The 23704-nt window shown below is 42.5% G+C and overlaps 1 protein-coding gene across 2 annotated transcripts in view; it reads right to left on the bottom strand.

The window, feature by feature from the left end:
* Positions 1-551: 551 nt before the first annotated feature.
* Positions 552-23704, bottom strand: part of PLA2G6 (phospholipase A2 group VI) — a gene marked incomplete at its 5' end in the record, with an annotated part of 152139 nt that continues 128986 nt past the window's right edge. For both annotated transcript variants that reach the window (XM_082266602.1, XM_082266603.1), the window contains one exon: positions 552-902. The remainder of the gene's footprint in view (positions 903-23704) is intronic.

The raw sequence follows: 23704 nt of genomic DNA, 5'->3' as shown, positions 1-23704 counted from the left end.
ATAACCAACGTCACATTTTTATTGCTGTCTGTGTTCAGATTGTGAAGATTTCCCCTCATATTCTGTCCCTATGACGGTTTAAGTAATGTAGTGGGCATCTTACCAGTGGTGACACAGACCTTAATAAAAACTAGACAGAGAACTACAATCTATAAATTAAATCTGACTAGAGTTCTACTTTAACCATCATGCCACAACAGAAGACATATATTCCAGTTATTTTTTTCAAAAAGGACAATTCTACCAAAACTAGACAAATCCTTTTTAACAGAGGGTGATAAAAGTAGAGCCCCTTCAAGGACTTTGAAGGCGTCTTGATTTCAGATCTTCTCATGCTCTTATGAAAGATTGATTTTAGCTTTATCAGTTAACTGGGTCACCTTGGCCAGCTGGATGCAAAATATATTCCAATAAAGAATCCACTAGACGGTAGGTGACAACAATAGGAAAATATGTGCATACTATAAAACTCAGAACTAAAAAAACTGAGGATCTTCACTAGAGCTGATATCATTATTATCAGTATTAATGCCCAATAATATAAGTAAGTGCTTTTAAAACCAGATCTGTTTAGTTTTCTAAATATCATATTCGGACAAAATAAAGAAAACACCTAGCGATACATATGCATCAAGGGATAAGGCAACCGCTTTCCTTTTGAACAGTGTATATACCCTTCTAATGATGCGGTCACAGAAGTTATGAAACGTGGGTAGTAGGACTGATCATCTGCAGTCTTGGGATGAAGGTAGCAATCTTCCTTGTACTCTGTAATCTAGGATTTGCAATAGTTTCAGAGATGTTTAAATCGGATGATCAGGGAGACCTGTGAAGGCATTTTACTTCATCTTGATGTTGATTAACCCAGTCTATGTTAAGCAGTGTGACGAGAGGGGAGCATTCTAGAATACAAGAAATCATAAAGGAGCATATAAAATAGCATCATATTCCTTTGAAGTTCTATAATCATACAGAATAATAACTCAGTCAAATACATTCCATAGGATAACTGCCCATACCATCAGAACCCCCCCCCCCCATAATATATATTGTGGTATTATATCCTTTGGCTTTCTACAAAAGGTATACCTGCCTTGATGTCAGTGAAAGATGGCTTTTTAGAACCTATTGCTTTTACAATGGCTCAGGAATCTTGGTTTTGTGCTCCTCACACCCAGGTGGTGTATGCCATGATGATTTGTTTTGAAAAGCAGATTCAAAATCACAGTCTTGGCTTACATGCCAACTTTGAGACGCTTGCGATGCACAGTTTTTATTCAGACCAGATCACAGAGATCCCGATTCAATTGTGCTATTCAATAACTTTTCTCTTCAGTATCCACCTGGTACTGTCAGTCAGTTTTGACTTGCAAACAATGTTCCCGTTTGCCAACAATATGTCCATGTTTTAATGTACTGTCATTATTTTGACTAACTTGTTAAAGTTTTTTTTTTGCAGAGAGGTTTTCTTTTCTAAATTCAAGCACTGACCATTTAAAAAACTAGACACTCAGTTTATATTGTTATCCAGAGCTACCACAGGACAGGAAGTCACTTTTATTCCTGTAACCACCATTTACCACAGCCTAATTATGATTGGAATACAATTAAGAAATGTTTATATTTTTTTTTTTTAAATTCATCCCTTCTCACTTTAATCATCTTATGGAAGGATGTGTGGTCACATGCAGGCTCCAATTTCTCTTAAGTGTTTCACGTTAAGTATAACTGTTCAAGGCATGAAGACCCCATAAACGTTACTTGTTTTTACAATAAAAGTTTGTTTTAGGAAAACGGTATTGAAATTTTCAAGAATTTGATAATATTTTGCCCCATCATTCCGATTTCCCCCAGACAGATCGCTTGCTGTTGAGGCCAAATAATTCAATCTTAGTCACATTTGACCGGAACACCTTTTTTCATGTGGTCTCAGAATCTTCAATCTTCGAGACTGCATGTGGCCTTTCTTGAGGAGTGGCTTTTTTCTTGCAACCTTCCCATACAAGCCACATTTGGGGAGAATTTGTGATATTTTTGTCACATGCACACAATGAGCACTCTTGTCAAATTCCTGCAACTGCTTCAGAGTTGCTGTAGGCTAGGGATGATCAAACGGTTCGGGTCGACCATCGGTTCGACCCGAACATTGGCTGTTCGAGGTTCGGCCGAATTCCGAACTTTTTGCTGAAAAAGTTCGGAATTCGGCAACCAAAACCGACCAAAATGCAATGGGACAGGAAATGGGCTTTAAAAGCCTGTGATTGGACTAGAACCATTAGTAAAAGCCAATTGAGGGGGCAGGAGAATGCTAGGAATGTGATTGGAGTGACTAGGGGGTCCACAGGGCAATCATTAGTGAATACGCCCCCCAGTATATAAGATAGCCCCGCCAAATTCCTAGCATTGTAATACAGGGACAAGAAAGAGAGTGGAAGCAGTTCTGTTACTTCTGCTTCAAAAGTGTCATTTAGAATTTATTAGTGTGAGAAAAGGGATATCTAGTGTAGTTAGAGTGCTTTTTTACACTTTAGTTAGAGGCAAAAATTGTATTTCTGTAGGGAAAGTGTTAAGTACCAGGGTGACCGTAGTGTAGTGTAGGGTGAACTGACTCTGACTGCTATGGCAGGGTGACCAAAACCCTTCCATGTCAGGGTGACCGCTATAGAGAAAAGATTGTTTCTCTTAGGTCACTTACAGAACAGTGATATGGCTTCTCGCCTGTCAGCCTGCTTTTTGGCTGCAGGCGTTTATAGGGCTTTTTTGAGGACATGTTTGGAGTCAGGCATGACATCTGAACTTGTGTATAGGGGTATATATACACACATACTTATATGTATATATACACCTAGACATATATCTATGCTTGCGCTAATCTATGCTTGCGCTAATTAAATAATTAACACCAATATGGCTCCGCTCCTATCACACCTATATATGTCTAAGTGTATAAAAACATATAAGTATGTGTGTATATATACCCCTATACACAAGTTCAGATGTTTTGCCTGCCTCCAAAGACCCCCAAAAAAATGCCCAAAAAAACGCCTGCTGCAAAAACACACCTGGGCGTTTTTGTAGCTGTCTTTTTTTGGGCATTTTTTGGGGTCTTTGGAGGCAGGCAAAACATCTGAACTTCTGTATAGGGGTATATATACACACATACTTATATGTATATATACACCTAGACATATATAGGTGTGATAGTAGCAGAAATCTATGCTTGCGCTAATTAAATAATTAACACCAATATGGCTCCGCTCCTATCACACCTATATATGTGTAAGTGTATAAAAACATACAAGTATGTGTGTATATATACCCCTATACACAAATTCAGATGTTTTGCCTGCCTCCAAAGACCCCAAAAAAATGCCCAAAAAAACGCATGCGCCAAAAAAAAACGCCCAGGTGTGTTATTGCAGGCCTTTTTTTTGGGCATTTTTGTTGGGGTCTTTGGAGGAAGGCATGACATCTGAACTTCTGTATAGGGTTATATATACACACACACTTATATCTATTTTTACACATACACATACACATATATAGGTGTGATAGGAACGGAGCCATATTGGTGTTCATTATTTCATTAGCGCAAGCATGGTGTTCTGCTATTTTCACACCTATATATGTGTATATATACAGACATGGGTGTATGTATATATACCCCTACACAAAAGTTCAGATGTTTTGCTGCCTCCAAAGTCCCCCAAAAAATGCCCAAAAAAACGCTTGCTACAAAACCGGCAAGGTGTGAAAATAGCGGAGCCATATCCCTGTTCTATAAGTGACCTAATACAAACAATCTTTTTTTTTTCCTGGTTCTGGACATGCTACAGAGCTGAAACTTCACAGGTACACTTTTTAGACCCCCCAGACACTAAATCAAAAGAAATCTTTTTTTTTTTTATTTATTTTTTTTTTTTTTTTAATTTTTGCAATAATTGGCTCTCTATCAAAAATGACAATTTTTAAGAACTTTTTTTTGTGTGATTAATAGTCCCTGGGGCATGACCCAGAACCCTAGGCACTTTTTAGGGGCATTTATTGGGTTTTAGGGCTTCAAAATTGTGTTTTTTGATTAGCGAAGTTCGGGTCCCATCGATTTCAATGGGGTTCTGAAATCCGGGCCGAACTTTCGGGAAGTTCGGATGTTCTGGACGAACCGAAATTTTGAAAAGTTTGATCATCCCTACTGTAGGCTCCTTGGTAGCCTCTTAACCAGTTTCCTCCTAGCTCATTCATCCAGTTTGGAGCGGCATCTTGATCTAGGGAGGGTCTGTGTTGTACCAAATACCTTCCACTTATAACATGTTGGTGTTATATCTTTCACTTGGATGTTAATAGTTGCAAATACAGCTGGGAAAAATAAACACTGTTATCATTTCAGGCTGCAAAGCTACAAAATATGATAATTTTAAAGAGTGTGATTCTTTTCTTTACCCACTTAACGAATCCTGATGTTTTGTCGATCACATTTCATGACGCTCTAAAATGCAAAGGCGGTATAAAAGGACCTCTTTTTGGAAATTAGACACCTTCCTTATTAAGAGGAATGATGAATATTTTGAAGTTCTAATTTGTTGCTACAAACTAAGAAAGTAAAGATTTTTTTTCCCCCACAACGTTGTCATTTTAGCAAGTTAGTTCTTACATGCAGCATATGCATACTTACAATTGCACTCCACAACACATTTTGCCACTTCTCCTAAGTATAGGGATATCACACATGTGGGACTTATTTGATGCCTAGCCAACATGGAGGGGGGGTCAAAATCCAAGGTATACCTTCAGACTTTCAAGGGACATAAATTACAGATTTGATTGCCTGACTACCTATCATATTTGCTGAGGCCCAGAAGCGCCAAGATAGCCACCAAACCTGCAAAATGACCATACTTTGGAAAGCAGGCATCCTAAGGTGAAAAGATAAACTTTGGCACTGGCTGTGATCAAACACTGGAAATACTGGCACTGGCTGTATTCTGGTGCTGGCAGTACTCAAGGGCTGGGTCCAATTAGGTAGGGGAACTGTGATCAGGTAGAAACACTATGATCTGGTGTACTGGAGCTCTGTGATCCAGTAGGGGTACTGTGATTTGAACACTAAAACACTGGCTGCTATGAGCAGCCAGCTCTCCCCTCTTACTGCTTATTGCAGCCAGTGTTTACACTTGAAAATCACTGAGATTGGTCACAGTGATTACATGGTAGAGCCACTTTCATTGTGCCAGTCCTATCGCAGGACATGCACAGTTGCAAAGCTGAAAGGAAGTAAGGATAAATTCAGTCAGAACATTTTTTTTTATTATAACCACTAAATGCAAATACTGCTTAAAGGTCAGCTCAAGACAAACTTTTTTTTCAGTTTAGAATGTTTTTATATTAGAACCTCTAAAGATTTTACATTAACAGTCTCCGATTAATCTAAAGGCGATTTCCCCTCACTTTTTATCCTCTGAAAAGGATAAGATCGACAGCCGCTCAGCACATCTGAGATGGCGAGGATCAAAGCAGTAGCAGGGTCTACTACAGTGATTCTCAGTTTCCACAGGCATCGGCCAGGTATGGAGTATGTATACTTACATTGGTCCAAGTTTGACCAACTTAACTTTGCAGACAAAATAAAAGAAAAAAAATGGAATTCAGCTTTAAAACACAACCACGGAATAGTCTAAATATTACATCTTGCAAAAAAAAAAAAACATTTTCTTAGAACGGAGGATGAAGCAATATAGTTCATATTATTATTATTATTAATAATAATATTATTATTATTAATAATATATATAGAAACTTGCATGAGTCTGCTTTACACTCACCAAAAATAAGTTAGCTTGAGTTGAGCTTTAACAGAAATTATTTTCCTTGTGAAACTGCAGCTCTTACACTATATTTAAGTGAAAATCAGATTAAGGGCTCTTTCACACAATCCGTCCGTTGGACGGACTCCGTTTATCTTAGCGGGGGATCGATCTGCCGATCCCCCGCTGAGCAGGAGAATGACAGCTGTTCTCCGCACTTTGTGCGGAGACAAAGCTGTCAGAGCCCCATACATCTCTATGAGGGAATCGGATGGGAACGGACCATCGGTCCGTTCTCATCCGATCCCATCCCCTGGGCGGATTGAAAATAGGGTTTCCATCCGTCCAGATTTGACGGATCGGATGTCAGCGGACATATCTCTGCTGACATCCGATGCCCCATAGAGATGCATGGGGGGACCGTTCAGATCCCCCAAAAAAAACTGACAGGCATATTTAAACGGTCCGCCTGTGTGAAAGGGGCCTTAAGAAGGACTTCTAAATGCATTCCGCATTTAATTTCTGTTGTAATAAAATTCAACATTTTTGTGGAATGTGTGGTGCCAGCCCTTCCCTCTTGTCTTTTGATAAACTACTAGTTATCCCTTATCCTTTTCGCCACAACATAATGACTAATTGTGCTGTAGTCCCAAGATATGAACCAGAACTTCTAACTGGCTCCACAGGATAACACAGGAAGTTTGCAAGGGACCGCACCGAATTTCTGACAAGAACTGGTAACTTTTTTGCTTCTAATGGTAAATTTAATATAGCAAAAGGGAGAAAAAATGAAAATGTCATTGTTAGGGTTTGCATACACTTTAGGGCTTTTGTTAGCTTTTCCTCTAATAAACATTTCTGACACATTACTATCTTTAAGTGTAAACACCTTCCTGCCAGTCACCTTCCTCAAAGGTGCTTCAGAATTAACTTGCTCTATAGCAAGAAAGAAAAAAGGAAAAATAAATCTTAAAATTCTGATAGAAAGTCAAAGTGTTCCCATCCTCCTGTTATGGTGAAAAAAAAAAAGAGCCAAAAAAGGTCTCTAGCTATTTGAGCTATACTAAATATCAAAAATACAAGTGATCTATAGAGGAAGACTTCGGGCAAGCATCCCAAGCCAAAACATATTAGATGGGTAAAACAAGACTTGTCTGCAGCTTTCCCTATTATGAAAAAAGTTTTAATCCCTGAAGCTCAAGCTCAAGTGTCAAGGTTCCATCTTTGAAAATAATAAATACCATTCCTTGAGCGCCTGGGGACCCTTTCTAAACAATAAAATGCAGTGAGGAGTCTCACTGCAAAAGATACACTTTGGATTTTCCCCATAGTTCAGTTTTAAGAAATACTGCTTGAATTCTAAAAACATGGGGCTAAAAATAAGAGTAATAAAAGACAATTCAAATGTCAACAGCTGGGAGGAGTACTTGTGATAATATTAAATAATCTACCCAACAAAGAGCTCAGAAATGCTAAGGTGTAAAGTCTAAACAACTGCACTGCATATCAGCAGTAATCGGTTTGGTTTACAATCTAATAGACATGCTATACCATGGAAAATATTAACTTTTCCATTTATGACCTAGGCATTACACAAATACTTCAAAGCAAAAAAAGTCAATGTCTTACATTTATATTAGTCAGAGGAATATTTTCACTCATAACTTTTCTAATAGGGTCTTTATATTGGAAGCTTGTTTACTACAACCTGTTGTGCTAGTTCATCAAAAATAGGAACCAAAGTTGACAAGTAGTACTATGTGTAGGCTAGAAAACCAACTCTTTAGGCTTTGTGTGTTATAGCCATGGAGACCAATTTTTCTTAAACTTTTTAGGGTATCTTGGGTAATTAATCTCAATTTTTCAATAATCAGAATGCAATTCAGCCTATTTTTACCTTCTGGAAAGTTTAAAGTGGTTCTAAAGGTAAACTTATTTTACCTTAATGCATTCCCTGTATTAAAGTACAAAATGTTTTGCCACTGGCTGGAACAACCCCACAAAAAAACACCCGATTCCTGTATCAATCCAGTGTTGTAACTGGCTGCCGGTCTTCGCTCCCCTCTCTGTGCTCTCACAAGCAATATAAATCATTGGCTCTTGCAGCTGTCAATCAAATGATGTGGGGAGTCTTTAGGCATACACAGCTCAGCTCGGGATAAAGCCAACATGTCTGCAGCATAGCAAGCAGCTTGCTATGGGGCAAGGATTCCCGGTGGGGGACCCCCAGAAGAGAAGGTTCAGGGCCATTCAATGCAAACCTTAGCACAGGGCAGGTGAGTATAGGAGGTGTATTTCAATTTGGAAAATGCCTTTATAACTACTTTAGGTACCAAGTTAGTTAGATTATAAACCCTTATCCATAACCTTTGCGCCTTAGAGCAGGACCACCAGATATGTAACAATGTATCTTCCTGTCAGCACTAATGAAAACAGTAAAAAGATTAATTGGGACATATTTAGCCATGGTAAATAGGTAAATATATAGGGCATATAGTGGGGCCACATGCTTACTAAAACCACACCTAGCTGTATGGTCACGCCCTGTTGCGAGGAAACACAAAGGAAATGTGTAGTTTTAGTTTGTGTGTAGCCTTCAAACGGTCGATGTACTGGATGCAAGCCCATTTGGGAACTTACATTGGGAAGGTGGACACATCTACGCTTTGCTGCTACTTCTAGTCTTGCTATACTTCCATATCTCAATATCTGCTTCACTGCTACCGAGCCTACAGTGCATCCGGAAAGTGTTCACAGCACATCACTTTTTTCACATTTTGTTATGTTACAGCCTTATTCTAAAATTGATTAAATTCAATATTTTCCTCAAAATTCTACAAACAATACCCCATAATGACAATGTGAAAAAAGTTTGTTGAAATCTTTGCAAATTTATTAAAAAATGAAAAAATCCCATGTACATAAGAATTCACAGCTGTCGCCATAACACTCAAAATTGAGCTCAGGTGCATCCTGTTTCCACTGATCACCCTTGAGAGGTTTCTACAACTTGATTGGAGTCCACTTGTGGTAAATCCACTTGATTGGACATGATTTCGAAAGGCACACACCTGTCTATATAAGGTCCCATAGTTAACAGTGCATGTCAGAGCAAAAAAACAGGCCATGAAGTCCAAGGAATTGTCTGTAGAACTCCGAGACAGGATTGTATGAAGGCACAGATCTAGGGAAGGGTACAGAAAGATTTCTGCAGCATTTAACCACTTCAGCCCCGGAAGTAATTTGCCCCCTTATTGACCAGGCCATTTTTTGCGATTTGGCACTTTAACGGATAATTGTGCGGTCGTGCACGCTGTACCCAAATAAAATCGATGTCCTTTTTTCCCCACAAATAGAGCTTTCTTTTGGCGGTATTTGATCACCTCTGTGGTTTTTAGATTTTGCGCTATAAACAAAAAAATAGCGACAATTTTGAAAAAAACGCCATATTTTTTACTTTCTGCTATAAAACATTCCCAATAAAAATCTTTAAAAAATTTAATTTTTTTTATCAGTTTAGGCCAATTTGTATTCGGCTACATATTTCTGGTAAAAAAAATCCCATAAAGAATATTTTAATTGGTTTGCGCAAAAGTTATTGCATTTATAAACTACGGGATAGATTTTTGGACTTTTTATTTATTTTTTTTATTAGTAATGGCAGCGATCTGTGATTTTTAGAGGGGCTGCGACATTGCAGCGGACAGATCAGAACCCTAACTGACATTTTTGACACTTTTTGGGGACCAGTGACACTAATACAGTAATTAGTGCTAAATAATATGCACTGTCATAAATTACACTGGCAGGGAAGGGGTTAAAACTGGGGGGGTATCAAAGGGTTAAATGTATGCCTCTGTGCTTACTGACTGTGTGTGTGTGGGGGGGGGGGGGGTCTGTGACAGATAGAGACAGATCACAGTTTCAGCTTAGCTGAAACTGCTGATCTGTCCCTGCCTGTCTGAGAGAAGATCCTCCTGCTTTGATTACATAAGTAGGCGAGTCTTCTCTCCGTTTCCAGGACGATCGAGGGAGGAAGGCGGCAATCGCCACCTCTCCTCCCGTGGCCCGCCTCCCGCTGTGTTTGGTGCACGCCGCCGAAACAACATGCACTCCAGTCACGTAGTACTATGTGACTGGATGCAGCCGAGCCGCCCTGCCGCAGTAAAAAGCCGGCGGGCAGTTGGCAAGTGGTTGAACACAGTGGCCTTCATCATCCATAAATGGAAAAAGATTGTAACAACCAGAATTCTTCCTAGAGCGGGCTGCCCAACCAAACTGAGCGATCGAGGGAGAAGGGCCTTAGTCAGGGAGGTGACCATGAACCCGATGGTCACTCTGACAGAGCTCCTGCATTTCTCTGTGGAGAGAGGAGAACCTTTCAGAAGAACAACCATCTCTGTAGCACTCCACCAATCAGGCCTGTATGCTGGAGTGGCCAGACAGAAGCCACTCCTCAGTAAAAGGCACATGACAGCCCACCTGGAGTTTGCCAAAAGGCACCTGAAGGACTCTCAGATGAGAAACAAAATTATCTGGTCTGATGAAACAAAGATTGAACTCTTTGACCTGAATGGCAAGCATCATGTCTGGAGGAAACCAGGCACCGCTCATCACCTGGCCAATACCATTCCTACACAGTGAAACATGGTGGTGGCAGCATCATGCTGTGGGGATGTTTTTCAGTGGCAGAAACTGGTAGACAAGTCAGGATCGAGGGAAAGATGTACAGAGATATCTTTGATGAAAATCTGCTCCAGAGCGCTCTGAACCTCAGACTGGGGCGAAGGTATATCTTCCAACAGGAAAATTACCCTAAGCACACAACCAAGATAACAAAGGAGTGGCTACAGGACAACTCTGTGAATGTACTTAAGTGGCCCAGCCAAAGCCCAGACTTGAACCCGATTGAAGCTCTCTGGATAGATCGGAAAATGGCTGTGCACCGACGCTCCCCATCCAACCTGATGGCGCTTGAGAGGTCCTGCAAAGAAGAATGAGAGAAACTCCCCAAAAATAGGTGTGCCAAGCTTGTAGCATCACACTCATAAAAAAATTGAGGCTGCAATTGGTGCCAAAGGTGCTTCAACAAAATGTTGAGCAAAGGCTGTGAATAATTGTTTTGGTGGGATTTGTTTCCTTTTTATTTTTAAAAAAATTTGCAAAGATTTCAAACAAACTTCTTTCATGTTGTTATTATGGGGTATTATTTGTAGAATTTCGAGGAAAATAATAATTTTAATCCATTTTGGAATAAGGCTGCAACATAAAAAAATGTGGAAAAAGTGAAGCGCTGTGAATATTTTCAGGATGCACTGTATACTCTATATCACTAGCACTCTTGGGTTTGGGTGATACTGTTGGCGTCTTCCGCTCCATGTGTGAACTATGCATGCTTATCTCAAGCACTTTGGAATGAAATGCCACTCTGCTTGAAGCATCCATATGAATTATGCCTAGTTGCTTTTGCGCTTAAGGACCAAATGCCATTTACTCCAATACAACATATTTTTGAATGCTACAGGTTCCTCATTTACACCTCTAGATGTTATGCTAGCTACACTTCTCATCTGATATTCTATGACTGTTGTTCTTGTAGTCACATATCTAAGGCTTAGCAAGGTGCCGATTGGGGGTCTATTAGAACCCCAATGTTTCCCCTACCCTCCTATGTAGCTAAAAAGCCAGAGGAGACAAGGAATGACAGCTGTGATGTAATTTATATGACTTTTGGGTTCATTAGTTGCAGGAGGATCAGGAAATGGATGTTCTCTAAACAGCTCCTGCACTATTGCTGTGGGAGTCATTTCCCACAGTCCCTGGCTCCCTACAGGAATGGGAGAGCCTGGGAACCAGGTTAGCAGCCACCAGGGGGTTTGAACTCACCTTCAGAGCACCATAAAAGTGATTGGGCGGCTCTAGAGCTACCCAGGTAACTTTTATCTGAAAGCCCTTCGCCAGTTCTAAAAAGCAATAGCAAACCAATGGCTACAACAGCAGCCGTTTGAAACCCTTGTATATATAGTGAAATTTATAAATGTATGTTGGTAGACAAGGGGTAAATCTTGATTGAAGAGAGGAAAAAAAAAGTAGGTTAAGTCTTGAATCAGTGGAGCTGAACAGGGCTTCCATCTATCTAGGACACTAGCAAAAACTGAAGCATGCTAGTAGTAGAAAGGGTTATACTCTGGGCTGGCCCAGTTTTTTTTGTTTGGCAGTAGTCAATCCTCCAGTAGGCAGCAGTATAACTCGCAGGTTTAAGATTTCCTGTGCCACTTAAAGAATGAGAAAAAAGGTAAATATTTTGCCTCATTGATTATCCCCTAGATAAAAACAAGCTATAAACAAATTCAGTGCTGGGGAGGGGCCATTTACTTAGCTGACATGAATTCATCTTTAATAATCATGAAGTAGCGAATACGATGAACCTTACGTTTGAGTTAAAAAAGTTGAAAGCATAATTCTGAAAACGAAATATAAAAGTGTAAAGTACAAATATAAAAACCATGGTGGAGAAAAGATTTGCATATTATACAAGTACTATATGTGAAGTTGAGCTAAAAGGTGTTATGGTAACTTGTAGGCAAAACCAATATCTTGCAGTTCTCTTCCTGTATATAAAGAAAAATAGTCTGGTGCTAATACACAAACAATTCATAGAAGTAAACCAGAAAATCCAGTGTATGTATGATAATGTCCATATGGCCTTTTACTGAAAACCAAAAAACAAGTTCACTGGTTCAGGACTGGCCTTTAAAGAAGTGGGGGGGGGGGGGGGGAGTGGAAGCAACCTCACAAAGCAAGAAGGAGAAAAGAGAAAGACATGCGCCTCTGAGTGTAGACTATTTATTCTAAAAACAAGGAGTAAAACGCACATGAAAATGAAGAATGCAAGCATATCTTAATTTTCTTTCACCCAGAGGACGTCCAGAGGCATTGGGGCTCAGATGTGCTCTTGCTGGAGTTATGACCGCCACTCGTTGAGCTATTTCCAGCCGGCTGTATGGTAGGATGAAGGAGTAGCCTGAACCAAGAGATGGACCACACACAGGACGGCTTCACTCTCCTATGACGTCACTTGCCCGCTACGTGTTGGAGCATGCGCAATAAAGCGAATACAACAATGCATGCTCCTTTCTCAAGCTAGTGCTGGGTGAGTCTGTACTGGTTATATATACCCATCTAGTGGCTATTATAGGTAATAATTAACAACACAGTATTGTTCATAAAAAAAACAGCCAGACATGTCATTATGATTGAAAAGACTATACAATAACACAAAATACAATATCATGTGCAAAAATAAATGTTAAGCAATGCAAATATCCATGGATTAGGACACATAAAAAAAACGTAAAAAAGAAACCATGATTAACAGTATCCTAAAGGGCAGTAAATTGATGTATTAATGTTATACATAGAATGAAATGTATAGTTAACATAGAGAATGTATTTTAAAATGTTTTTTTTTTTTTTAAATACATATTTAAAAAAATTATCAAAAGTCTACTAATTATGACTATCCGTTGATTATGTGTGGAGTTGAGGGGCCAAATATGTACATGCCAATGATAGTATCTTTGTTTCTTTGTGTACACATATACAGGTCCGGTGGAGCTAGCTTACTGTAATATGGCTCATGTTGCACCTATGATTGGTCCATAGGACAAATATAGCATCTAAAAGGAAGGGTACTAACATTACAAGGTGGGCCAAACCTATAGTAATTAGTACATGAATGTATATACGTAAACACAAACACACAGACAAACATATATATTATATATATATATATATATATATATATATACATATATATATATACATATACACACACACATACTAGGGATAGGCCAATATGTTTTTTTCAGGGTCACAAAGCATCGGTATCGGCCGACATGAGCCGATATTTTGTACATTTAAAGTTTTGAAAAATAAAGAATTTTTGATAATAATCCGGTCCTGAACAAGGTAATGTTTGTTTATTAACATATTTAACATTAAAGGCTTGTTTTTCACTACTTACCTGCATGAAAACTGTACAGCTTTCACTTGCAGGTACATCAGCTTCACATCATGTGAACGAACAAATTCGAGGAGAGTAGACAACTGTAAAAAATAAAGTGCTGCGAAAAGAACAGCAAAAAGGCATCCCAAAACAAAATTTACATAAACTGCTGCAGTAGTGCACTCACTGTCTGCAATGATTAAATCTAGTAGCTGCAGTGCAAAAGACAGTGGACTGGACACTAGAAGTACTCGCTTTCAATACTCCCAGTTAAGTAGAACAATATTATAGTGCAGAAAGCATAACGTTTCAGCATGTTCACCAGTTGACCACTTGAAGACCGGAAGATTTCGCTGCTCAATGACCAGGCCACTTTTTTCAACTTGGCAAAGCGTGACTGACAATTGCGCTGTCGTGCAATGCTGTACCCAAACGAAACTTACGTCCTTTTTTTTCCCACAAACAGAGCTTTCTTTTGGTGGCATTTGATCACCTCTGCGCTTTTTATTTTTTGCGATATTAAAAAAAAAATAAGCGAAAATTTAGCGAAAATTGACATTCTTTACTTTGACTGTTAAAAAATATCCAATATATTAAATTTTTGTCATATATTTAGGCCAAAATATATTTAGCTACATGTCTGACAAAAAAAATTCTCAATGAGCGTATTTTTATCCACTTTAAGACCGGAAGATTTTACCCTTTTCCTGACCAGGCCATATTTTGCGATTCGGCACTGCGTTACTTTAACGGACAATTGCACGGTCGTGCAACACTGTACCCAAACGAAATTTACACAATTTTTTTCTCACAAATAGAGCTTTCTTTTGATGGTATTTGATCACCTGTGCGATTTTTAATTTTTGCGCTATAAACAAAAGAAAAGCAACAATTTTGAAAAAAAAAAACAATATTTTTCACATTCTAATATATATTCTGATCGCCGCCTCTCCTCCTCCAGCCCGACTCCCGCTGTGTCTAAAATCACTAGGAGTCCAGCGACGTAGGTCTAAGCCGCTGGACCCAAAGAAGCTGACCTGTCGCAGTAGTATCACTGTGAGCAGTTGGCAAGTGGTTAAACGACTTCTGTTTTTTTCATATATTGCTGTCACTTCACTAAAAACACGCTCGAGGAAGGAGGAGCAGAAAGGTGTCTTAGCATGAGAAGCAAGTCTTTTGTAGCATGCCTCATTTTCTTTCCACCACTGAAGAGGATCACCACTTCTTCTGTCAATTACTGGTTCCTTCAAATAGAGATGAAGTTTATCATCCAGGGTTATTATTGCAGATTCAGGAAAATCCACTGCATGAGGCCCCAATATAAAACACTGAACATGGCATCTATTCGACCACGATGAAGTTTCTCTTCTGTCCGTTGTCTTTTTGGACATTTTTCTCTGATTGCAGCATCCTGCTCTTCCAGATAAGAAACCTGCTCTTCCTGACTTGTCTTTTTGGCAGGAACCTCCTGTTTAATATCTTCTGTCAACCATTGTCTTGACTGGTCAATACGTCTTTAGAAGAGAAAGCATGATTCTTGTATTGAGGATACAAAAGAAATGCAAGCACAACATTTTTATTCTCTACATGCTTCTCAAAACGTTTGGCAAGGCTGTCCCTCTTGGCCTGCCTACATATTTTAGTGCCACGTGTGTTGGGTCCTTCATTCTCTTGAAGAAGCATCTTCAGCACTGTCACACATGGGATGACTGATGACACAGATGAGTCGTAATGACTCAGGTCTACTTTCACTTCCTTTTGAGGAGGGTCTCAATGACATTGGCTACAATCTCCCACTGATCAGCAGTAGGACAAGAATATCTTCCATATTCACCTGAATAGATAGTAAGAGCTCGCTTCTGCTCCAGCATTCTTTACAGCATGTAAAGTGTTGAGTACCATTGTGTTGGAACAGCGTTAATCAAGTTGTTTTTGGGTAGGCCAAGGTCTTCCTGAATGCACCTCAGTCGCTGCTTGGCAAGGATTAAATGGTGGAAATGGCCTGCACACCTCTTCAGCATGCCAATTATATCAAGCAAAGCTCTCTGGTTTGACAGACCATCATTTACCACAAGTTGGAGGGTGTGTGCCATGCAACTGAGGTCTGACACTTCAGCAAGCCTCATTCCTTTCCCCATGTTCGCTCCACTGTTTCGAAGCACAAGCATCACTCGGTCTTTGGTGAATCCCCAGTCTTCAAGCATGCCTAGAAACCTTTCTCTAATGTACTCCCCAGTGTGGGATCCTCGCATCACTTTTGTATTTAACACCAAATGCCTCCTTGTCCATCTGCTGTCAATGACGTGGCATGTAAGACTCATTAGTGACTCTGTTCTGACCAGCAGTCAGTCGTGAATGAGAATGAGTTGCCAGCATTCTCTGGTTTCAGCATAGCCTTTACTTTCTCAACTACCTTTTAGTGAATCTTTCCCAGCGTTTCGGTTCGATAATACTTGTCACTCTTCAGTGTGTACCTTGGTCCAACTATGGACATCAGCCGCTTAAATCCAGAGTAAATGGCTGGTTATCAGTGACCAACATCTCTGTGATTACGCTATCCAGCAGTTGGGATCTTCCATCAGAATTTAGCCACCTGTTTTTTTTCTGAAACATATCTGTTATTGTTGCCTGGGATACTGGTATTTCACCTTGTGATTCATTGTGTTTTTTTCTGTGCTGCATGATAGAATTTAACATGATGAACTCTTAGATGGGCCAAAAGATTTGACGTACAGTATTATTGGTTTTTGTAAATGCTGATCCCATGCTTACATTGTTTGTGCATGTGTTGCCCACTGCTGCTTTTCCTAGAGAATCACACTTTTACTTTTTCTATCTGCATCCATCTCCATTGAAATTTGAAAGACGCTACTAAAATTGAATATAGGGGAAAAAAATGCTGGCTGGCACCCTGTGGTGGGTGGGTGGCTGGCTGTCTGGCACTCTGTGGTGGGTGGCTGGCTTGCTGGCACTCTGTGGTGAGTGGCTGGCTGGCACCCTGTGGTGGGTGGCTGGCTGGCACCCTGTGGTGGGTGGCTAGCTTTCTGGCACCCTGTGGTGGGTGGTTGGCTTGCTGGCACCCTGTGGTGGGTGGCTGAGTGGCACCCCATGATGGGTGGCTGGCTTGCTGGCACCCTGTGGTGGGTGGCTGGCTGGCACCCTGTGAAGGGTGGGTGGCTGGCACAGGGGTTGTGGGTGGCTGGCTGGTACAGGGCCTGTGGGGGCTGGCTGGTACAGGGCCTGTTGGTGGCTGTCTGGCACCCTGTGTTGGGTGGCTGGCACAGGGGCTGTGGGTGGCTGGCTGGTACAGGGCCTGTGGGTGGCTGGCTGGTACAGGGCCTGTGGGTGGCTGGCTGGCACAGGGCCTGTGGGTGGCTGGCTGGCACAGGGCCTGTGGGTGGCTGGCTGGCAGGTACAGTGCCTGACCTGTGGCTGGCTGGTACAGGGACTGTGGGTGGCTGTCACGCACCGGGCTGCTGTGGGTGGGTGACTGTATGGCTGCGTTACACTCCCGACTAGTCCCAATGGTAAAGCCCAGTGCGCGGGGGCGTGTGGCGCAAAATACCCAATGACGTCACAACAATATCGGTAATATCGGCAAGTTATGGGGCCGATACCGATATATCGGGAAAAGTGAATATTGGCCCTCCGATTATCTGCCTTAAATATATATATATATATATATATATATATACACACACACACACACGAGTGTTCCCACACCCCGCCATTTATTAGACCCAGTATATCAATAATGGGCAAAAGTACAACAAGAAACCTAAAAAAAGGGAAGGTGAAAGTTTGTGATTATATGAGGTTTATAGAATCGTAACCACTTCTATTTCCTTATTTAAGCCTCCGGGTGATAAAGAATCTAATAAAAATATATCCAAAAAGTTTCAGGTTCGCAAAGCCTACGAAATCTCCCAGCTTCAGAGAGATTCCTAGGCTAGGCATTTGCTCTATAACCCATACTTCTAGTCTTGATGTTGACTTATTGTGGTATTCAGAGAAGTGGCGAGGGACACTGTGCTTATGCTTTCCCTCTTCCACTAATCTACGATGTTCCACAAATCTGTTTCTAAGTGGTTGTATTGTTCTGCCTACATACAATAGTTTACAGGGACAGGTTATACAGTATACTGCATGATCTGAAGAACAGTTAATGAATTCCCCAATTCAAATCTGTAAAGAAAAGCGCACGCAACCTCGGGCAATAACGCTTTAATAAAGGACAATAACACAGTACATTGGAATTGCACTCACACTTTTCCTTTAAGACAATCGCTTTACAGCATTCCAACACCCGTGTCTTGAATCCCCCACCTCGCAGCTCCGTACAACTTGTGGCTCCGGCTTTGGCTGAGGCTCTCCTGAGGCGCCGTAGATCACGTTGGTATAGTGTGCAGGCGCACTAGAACCGGCATCCGGTGACCAGGCAACACAGGAAGTGAAGGAGAGCGGGGATACAGCGGTGGCAGCCGCGGATGAGGAGACCGCAGAGTCACCATCTGGAGGGACGGGAGGAGCGAGTAGCTCCTGTTGGAATGCTGTAAAGCGATTGTCTTAAAGGAAAAGTGTGAGTGCAATTCCAATGTACTGTGTTATTGTCCTTTATTAAAGCGTTATTGCCCGAGGTTGCGTGCGCTTTTCTTTACAGATTTGAATTGTTTTGATCCGCCCCCCCAGTGGAGTGAGAGAGGAGCAGCAGCAACCAGGACATTTCAGCCAAAAAAACATACAAACAAAGGAGGTGAACACATGGACAGCGCCATGGGCTGGTGAAGTACTCCTCTTTGTACTTGTTGCATATCAGCATGTGCAGGATCTGTCCTTTTTGATTGTAATGAATTCCCCAAGTTTATATGTTTTTCTTTTTGTGGAGAAGGTCTTTTCCCATGTTTTACAAAGGCACATGTTTTACACAAAGGTTTTTTACACTGATACATGCCCAGTATAGGTATTAGACAGAGCTGAGAGGAAGCAGTGGTGTGGCATGGTTTTAATTTGATGGATGCAATTTTATTTTTCAGATTAAGTGTTTTTTTTTGTATGTAACCCTAGGCCTGGTCAGAAGAAGAGGCTTAAGGTATGGGTCCTCCAATAGGATGTTCCAGCGTCTTTCAAGGATGTGTTCCATCTTTTTATGTTCTAGGTGGAATTTTATCATAAACTGGACAGATTGGTCAAAAGGCGCTTTTTCTTTTTTGGGTGGTAAACCTTCAAGATTACATCCTTGGACTTGAAGGATAAGTGATCCAGGATACCCCTTAGCTTTTAATCTATTGATCATAATAGAACTTTGTTCTATATAATCTTCCTTCCTAGTGCAGTTTTGTCTGAGCCAGCAAAATTAGCCTCTCCAAATGTTATTGGTCCATTTGTGGTAATGACAACTTTTATAATGCAACAAGGAATTACCTGCTGTGGGTTTGAAGTAATTCCTAGCATTTATTTTGCCATTTTTCTGATATATCTCAAGATCAAGGAAGGCTACTTGATCCCAATTCAAAACATAAGTAAATGACAATCCAAAAAAAACCAAAGCTGTGAGTCCAAAATTGTGGGGAATGGCTGTATAGAGGGAATTAACCTCTAAAGACATCCAGTGGTAATTACTTCCCCACTGATTAGGTTCTAGAAGATCTAGGAGGTGAGTCCCATCTCCAATATAGGATTGGAGTCCCTTCGCTAATGGTTTAAGATATTTGTCGATGTAAATTAAAAAGGGGATGTAATACTATCCATAGCCACAATGATGGGTCTACCCAGGGGATTGGTTTGGTTTTGGTGTATTTTTGGAATGTGATAAAAGTAAGGAGTACAAAAATTGTCAACGCAGAAATCTGGCCCTTAATGGTGCGCAGAGCTAAGCGCTTTTCTACACCCTCTTGTAGAAATTCCAGCAGACGCGATATCAAGAAGGCACGAGGGGAGACACCCGAGCCTCACACCAAGTAATATACCCCTTCCAAACCCAATGATAGATCTTGCGGGAAGTACATTTTCTTGCTCTTAACAGAGTAGGAATCACCGAATCCAACAATCCTCTATCCTTCAGTACCTAGCTTTCAATAAGCAGGCCATTAAATCCAATGACTGTAAAGCAAGATGGAAGATCGGACCTTGAGATAACAGATCTTCTCTGAGAAGGAACCGCCAAGGAGCGTCGGCGACCAGTCTTACCAACCCCGCGTACTAAACGGAGAAAAGATATAAATTAGTAACGGAGGGAAGGCATAAATTAAGACAATACTGACCCCAAGGGGCCACCAGAGCATCTGCTGTGTCTGCCAAGGGGTCTCGAGATCTTGCTATGAACCTCTGAACCTTCCTGTTGAGAGGAGAAGCCAGTAGATCCACATTGGGAGTCCCCCACGATTGTTGAAACACCTCCGGATGGAGACCATTTGCCCGGACTCAGAGCCTGCCGGCTGAGGTAGTCCACCTGCCACTTGTCCACCCCTGGAATGTGCACAGCAGAGAGGGCTGGAACATGTTCTGCCCATTTTTAGAATACCAGACACTTCTTTGGCCGCAAGGGCACTCCCTGTGCCCCCTTGATGATTGACATATGCCACAGCTGTGGCATTGTCCGATTGAATCCTTACCTGACACCCTTGTAGACGATCCGTCCACTGGGACAGACAAGGTCTGATTGCCTGGATTTACAGGATGTTGATCAGCAGAGTGGACTCCTCACGAGTCCAAATACCCTGGGCCGAATGTCTGCCCAGGGTACCTCCCCACCCGGACAAACTGGCGTCCATGGAGATCACCGTCCAGTATAAGGGAAGGAAGGATTTTCCCTGACAAAGCGCCGCAGAGTGGAGCCACCACAGCAAGGAGCCCCTCATGTCACAAGTCAAACTGATAAGATTGTCCAGGGATCCAGGATTCCTGTCCCATTTTGCCAGGATCTCGCTTTGCAGAGGTCTTGTGTGAGACTAAGTAAATGGAAATGACCTTGAAAGTGGAAACCATCAATCCCAGCATTTGCATGCAAGTCCTGAGAGATGACCAGCGATTGGACAACAGAAGTTGAATAGCATGCTGCAGCTTTTGCAGTTTCTCCTCCGGGAGAAACACTCGAGCCAAGACCGAATTCAGAGTCAGCCCCAGATAATCCAACCTGTTAGATGGAGTCAGAGCTGATTTCTGAAAATCCAGCGCACAGTGATGTCCAGATCGTTCTGAATACCCAAGGAGCTGATGCGAGACCAAAGGGTAACGCCACAAATTGATAATGCTCTTCTCCCACCGCATAGTGAAGGAAGCGTTGATGTCCGCCATATATTGGAATATGGAGATAGGCCAAAAAAAATCCCCCTGCTGAAGGGAAGCCACTACTGTGCGAATGGACATCTTGAACATTTGGACCTTTACAAAGCGGTTCAAAGTCTTGAGGTCCAAAATTGGACCAACTTTGCCCTCTTTTCTGGGGACAGTGAAAAGGTTTGAATAAAACTCCTGAAAGCGTTCCATTTCTGGAACAGGCACGATGACCCCCCTGCAAAAGGAATTCTTACACTGCCCCTATGAGGCCCTGAAGGTGCAGGTTGAAAAGGAATAACCTTGCCAGAGACAAGGACCGAAAGTCAATCTTGTAACTGGATCAGATCAATTCGTGAACCCATTTGTTTTCAATGAGGGAGGTCCAAGGATCCGGAAAGAAGCAAAGAGCTCCCTCCACCCCTTGAATGGGTAAGGGCGTCCCTTCAGGCTGAAAAGGACTTGTCTGCGGAGCCAGAGGGACCCGCTTTTGACTTACTAACCCAGGGTCTCTTGGAACCTCCCGAGAATGCTCGGGAGGGTTTTGACCCCTTGTCCTGGGTGGGACGAAAGGGCTGCTTGTGGGCTGAGAACACCAGACCACGTTTACGCCGAGGCTCTCTGCCCATTGTGCTCTGCGGAAGCAGTGTGCTCTTACTACCAGTGAGACCTTTAATGATCTCTTCCATTGAAGCTCCGAACAGATGATCCCCCACAAACGGGAGATCAGTCAGCATCTTCTTGGGAGCTTGGTCCGCAGACCAACATTTTAGACAAAGCAGGCGAAGTAGGGTCACCGCAGTCACAGATGCCCTTGCAGGCCAAGAGGGCCTCATCCAGGGAGGCATCACAGATATACTGCAACCCCTGTATGAACTGGTCCGTTAATTCCGCCTGATCAGGAGGGTGTTGACCCCCTTCAAATCCTGGCACAGGATTCTAGTCCATTCCGTTAAGGTCTGGAAGACCAAGGTAACGGCAAACACAGGCCTCAAAATGGAACCTGTCACAGTGAAAAGATGGCGGACCAGAGCTTCAGCCTTACTGTCCGCAGGGTCTTTAAAGGAAGGAGAGTCCTCTACTGGTAGCAAGGTGGCCTTATTCAGCCTGGAAACTTGCGATCTACCACCAGCTGAACAGTCAGTTTCTTAATGAGGGACTCCTCAAAAGGGTACCTCCGAGCAAAACGCTTAGGTATCCCAACCATAAGATTTGGGGAAATCCACTGACTGGTGACAATCTCATCAAAATAGGCGGGAAAGGGAAACACCTCAAGCGCATTTGACGGTTTGCGGGTACCAAACAGTACCGACGCAGCACCAGCAGTGTCTTCCATCCTTTGAGATTCTCGCACTGATACTATCAGTGCCTCCACAAGCGCCTTTTCTTGCGCAAAGGATGAGGAAGAGGGCTCATCCTCACTATCGGAGCCCTCCAGTTGCGTGGACATAGACTCTGTGGGGTTGCTGTTGTCTGCAGCGGCCACTTCATCCACAGAATCTGAGGGCACAGAGGGGGCGGGTGAGGGCGGGGGGCGCTTTTTTCCCTGTCTTTTCGGCAGGGCTAAATCCACTTTTGCTACCAGTGACTGCAGGACCGCCGTCTTGGCCGCCAAGGCGGACGTGGATTCGGAGGGTCCTGCAGCGTCTGAGAGTGGGTCCAGTGGTGACACATGCTCTGAGGGTTCCATTCTGCAGCCTGGGATCACAAGATTTTGAAAAAAAAAGTTATTTATTTATTTTTTTGGAAAAAACTGTGTTTCACTACTTTAAATATGGCACTACAGGTCCCAGCTAACGCTACAGCAGGAAGGAGGGGTCGCATACACCTCCAGAGACTCATCACACCACACAGAGTGAGAGCCAGCAGCCTCAGTCAGCCCGCTCCATGCCGTTCTGAGAGGAATTAGAACGGCTGTGTCACCACTAGAGGCCCCCGCCGCACACTGCTCAATTTGACTACAGGAAAATGACCGCCCATAGACTTCTATGGAAGTCTCCAGAACATGGCCGCTGAGTGCAATAGAATGAGGCTACAATAAAATGGCGGCGCTACGCAGTGGGAGCGTGGCACATTAGACCCCAGGGCCTATTGCAAACATGTTTGTCAGCAAGGGGGAACTTACCAGGGACCCCCCACCTGGACAAAAAAGCGTGCTATATGTTGTGGGAACCGCCACACTGCGCTCCCAGCCCCTACCAGTCACAGCTCACAATACACATTCCTCACCACCAGCACTGCCTTCGGTTGAGGGGGGGGGGCAAGGGGGAGATTAGCACCGAGGCCCTTTTTTTAAATGGGGTACTAGAGGGGTTGGAAGGTCACAGAAGGGGCTGACCACCTCAGAATGAGCCCGCTTCCACCCAAAATTTCCCAAAGGAGAAAAAAAAGGGGAACAAGTTACTCACCACACCTTTGGAGACCGTGCGGGCACCACTCCAGGCAGAACACCTCCCCAACTTGGTATGGGGGAGCTGCGGGCCAGGGGTATGCTGCGACTCAGGCGGCAACCCGGTCGTGTGCGTCCTTGCGAGGTGTTCCACTCGCCGCCCAGTCCCCATCCAGTGGGGCTATGTCGCGGCCGACTGAGCGCAGAGCTACAGTCTGCATGCGCTCGCTGGCC

The sequence above is a fragment of the Pelophylax lessonae genome (genome assembly GCF_965119305.1).
Source record: "Pelophylax lessonae genome assembly, chromosome: 8".
Lineage (NCBI taxonomy): Eukaryota > Metazoa > Chordata > Amphibia > Anura > Ranidae > Pelophylax > Pelophylax lessonae.
The sequence above is the reverse complement of the archived record's forward strand: the minus strand, read 5'-3'. Positions and strand labels throughout refer to the sequence as shown.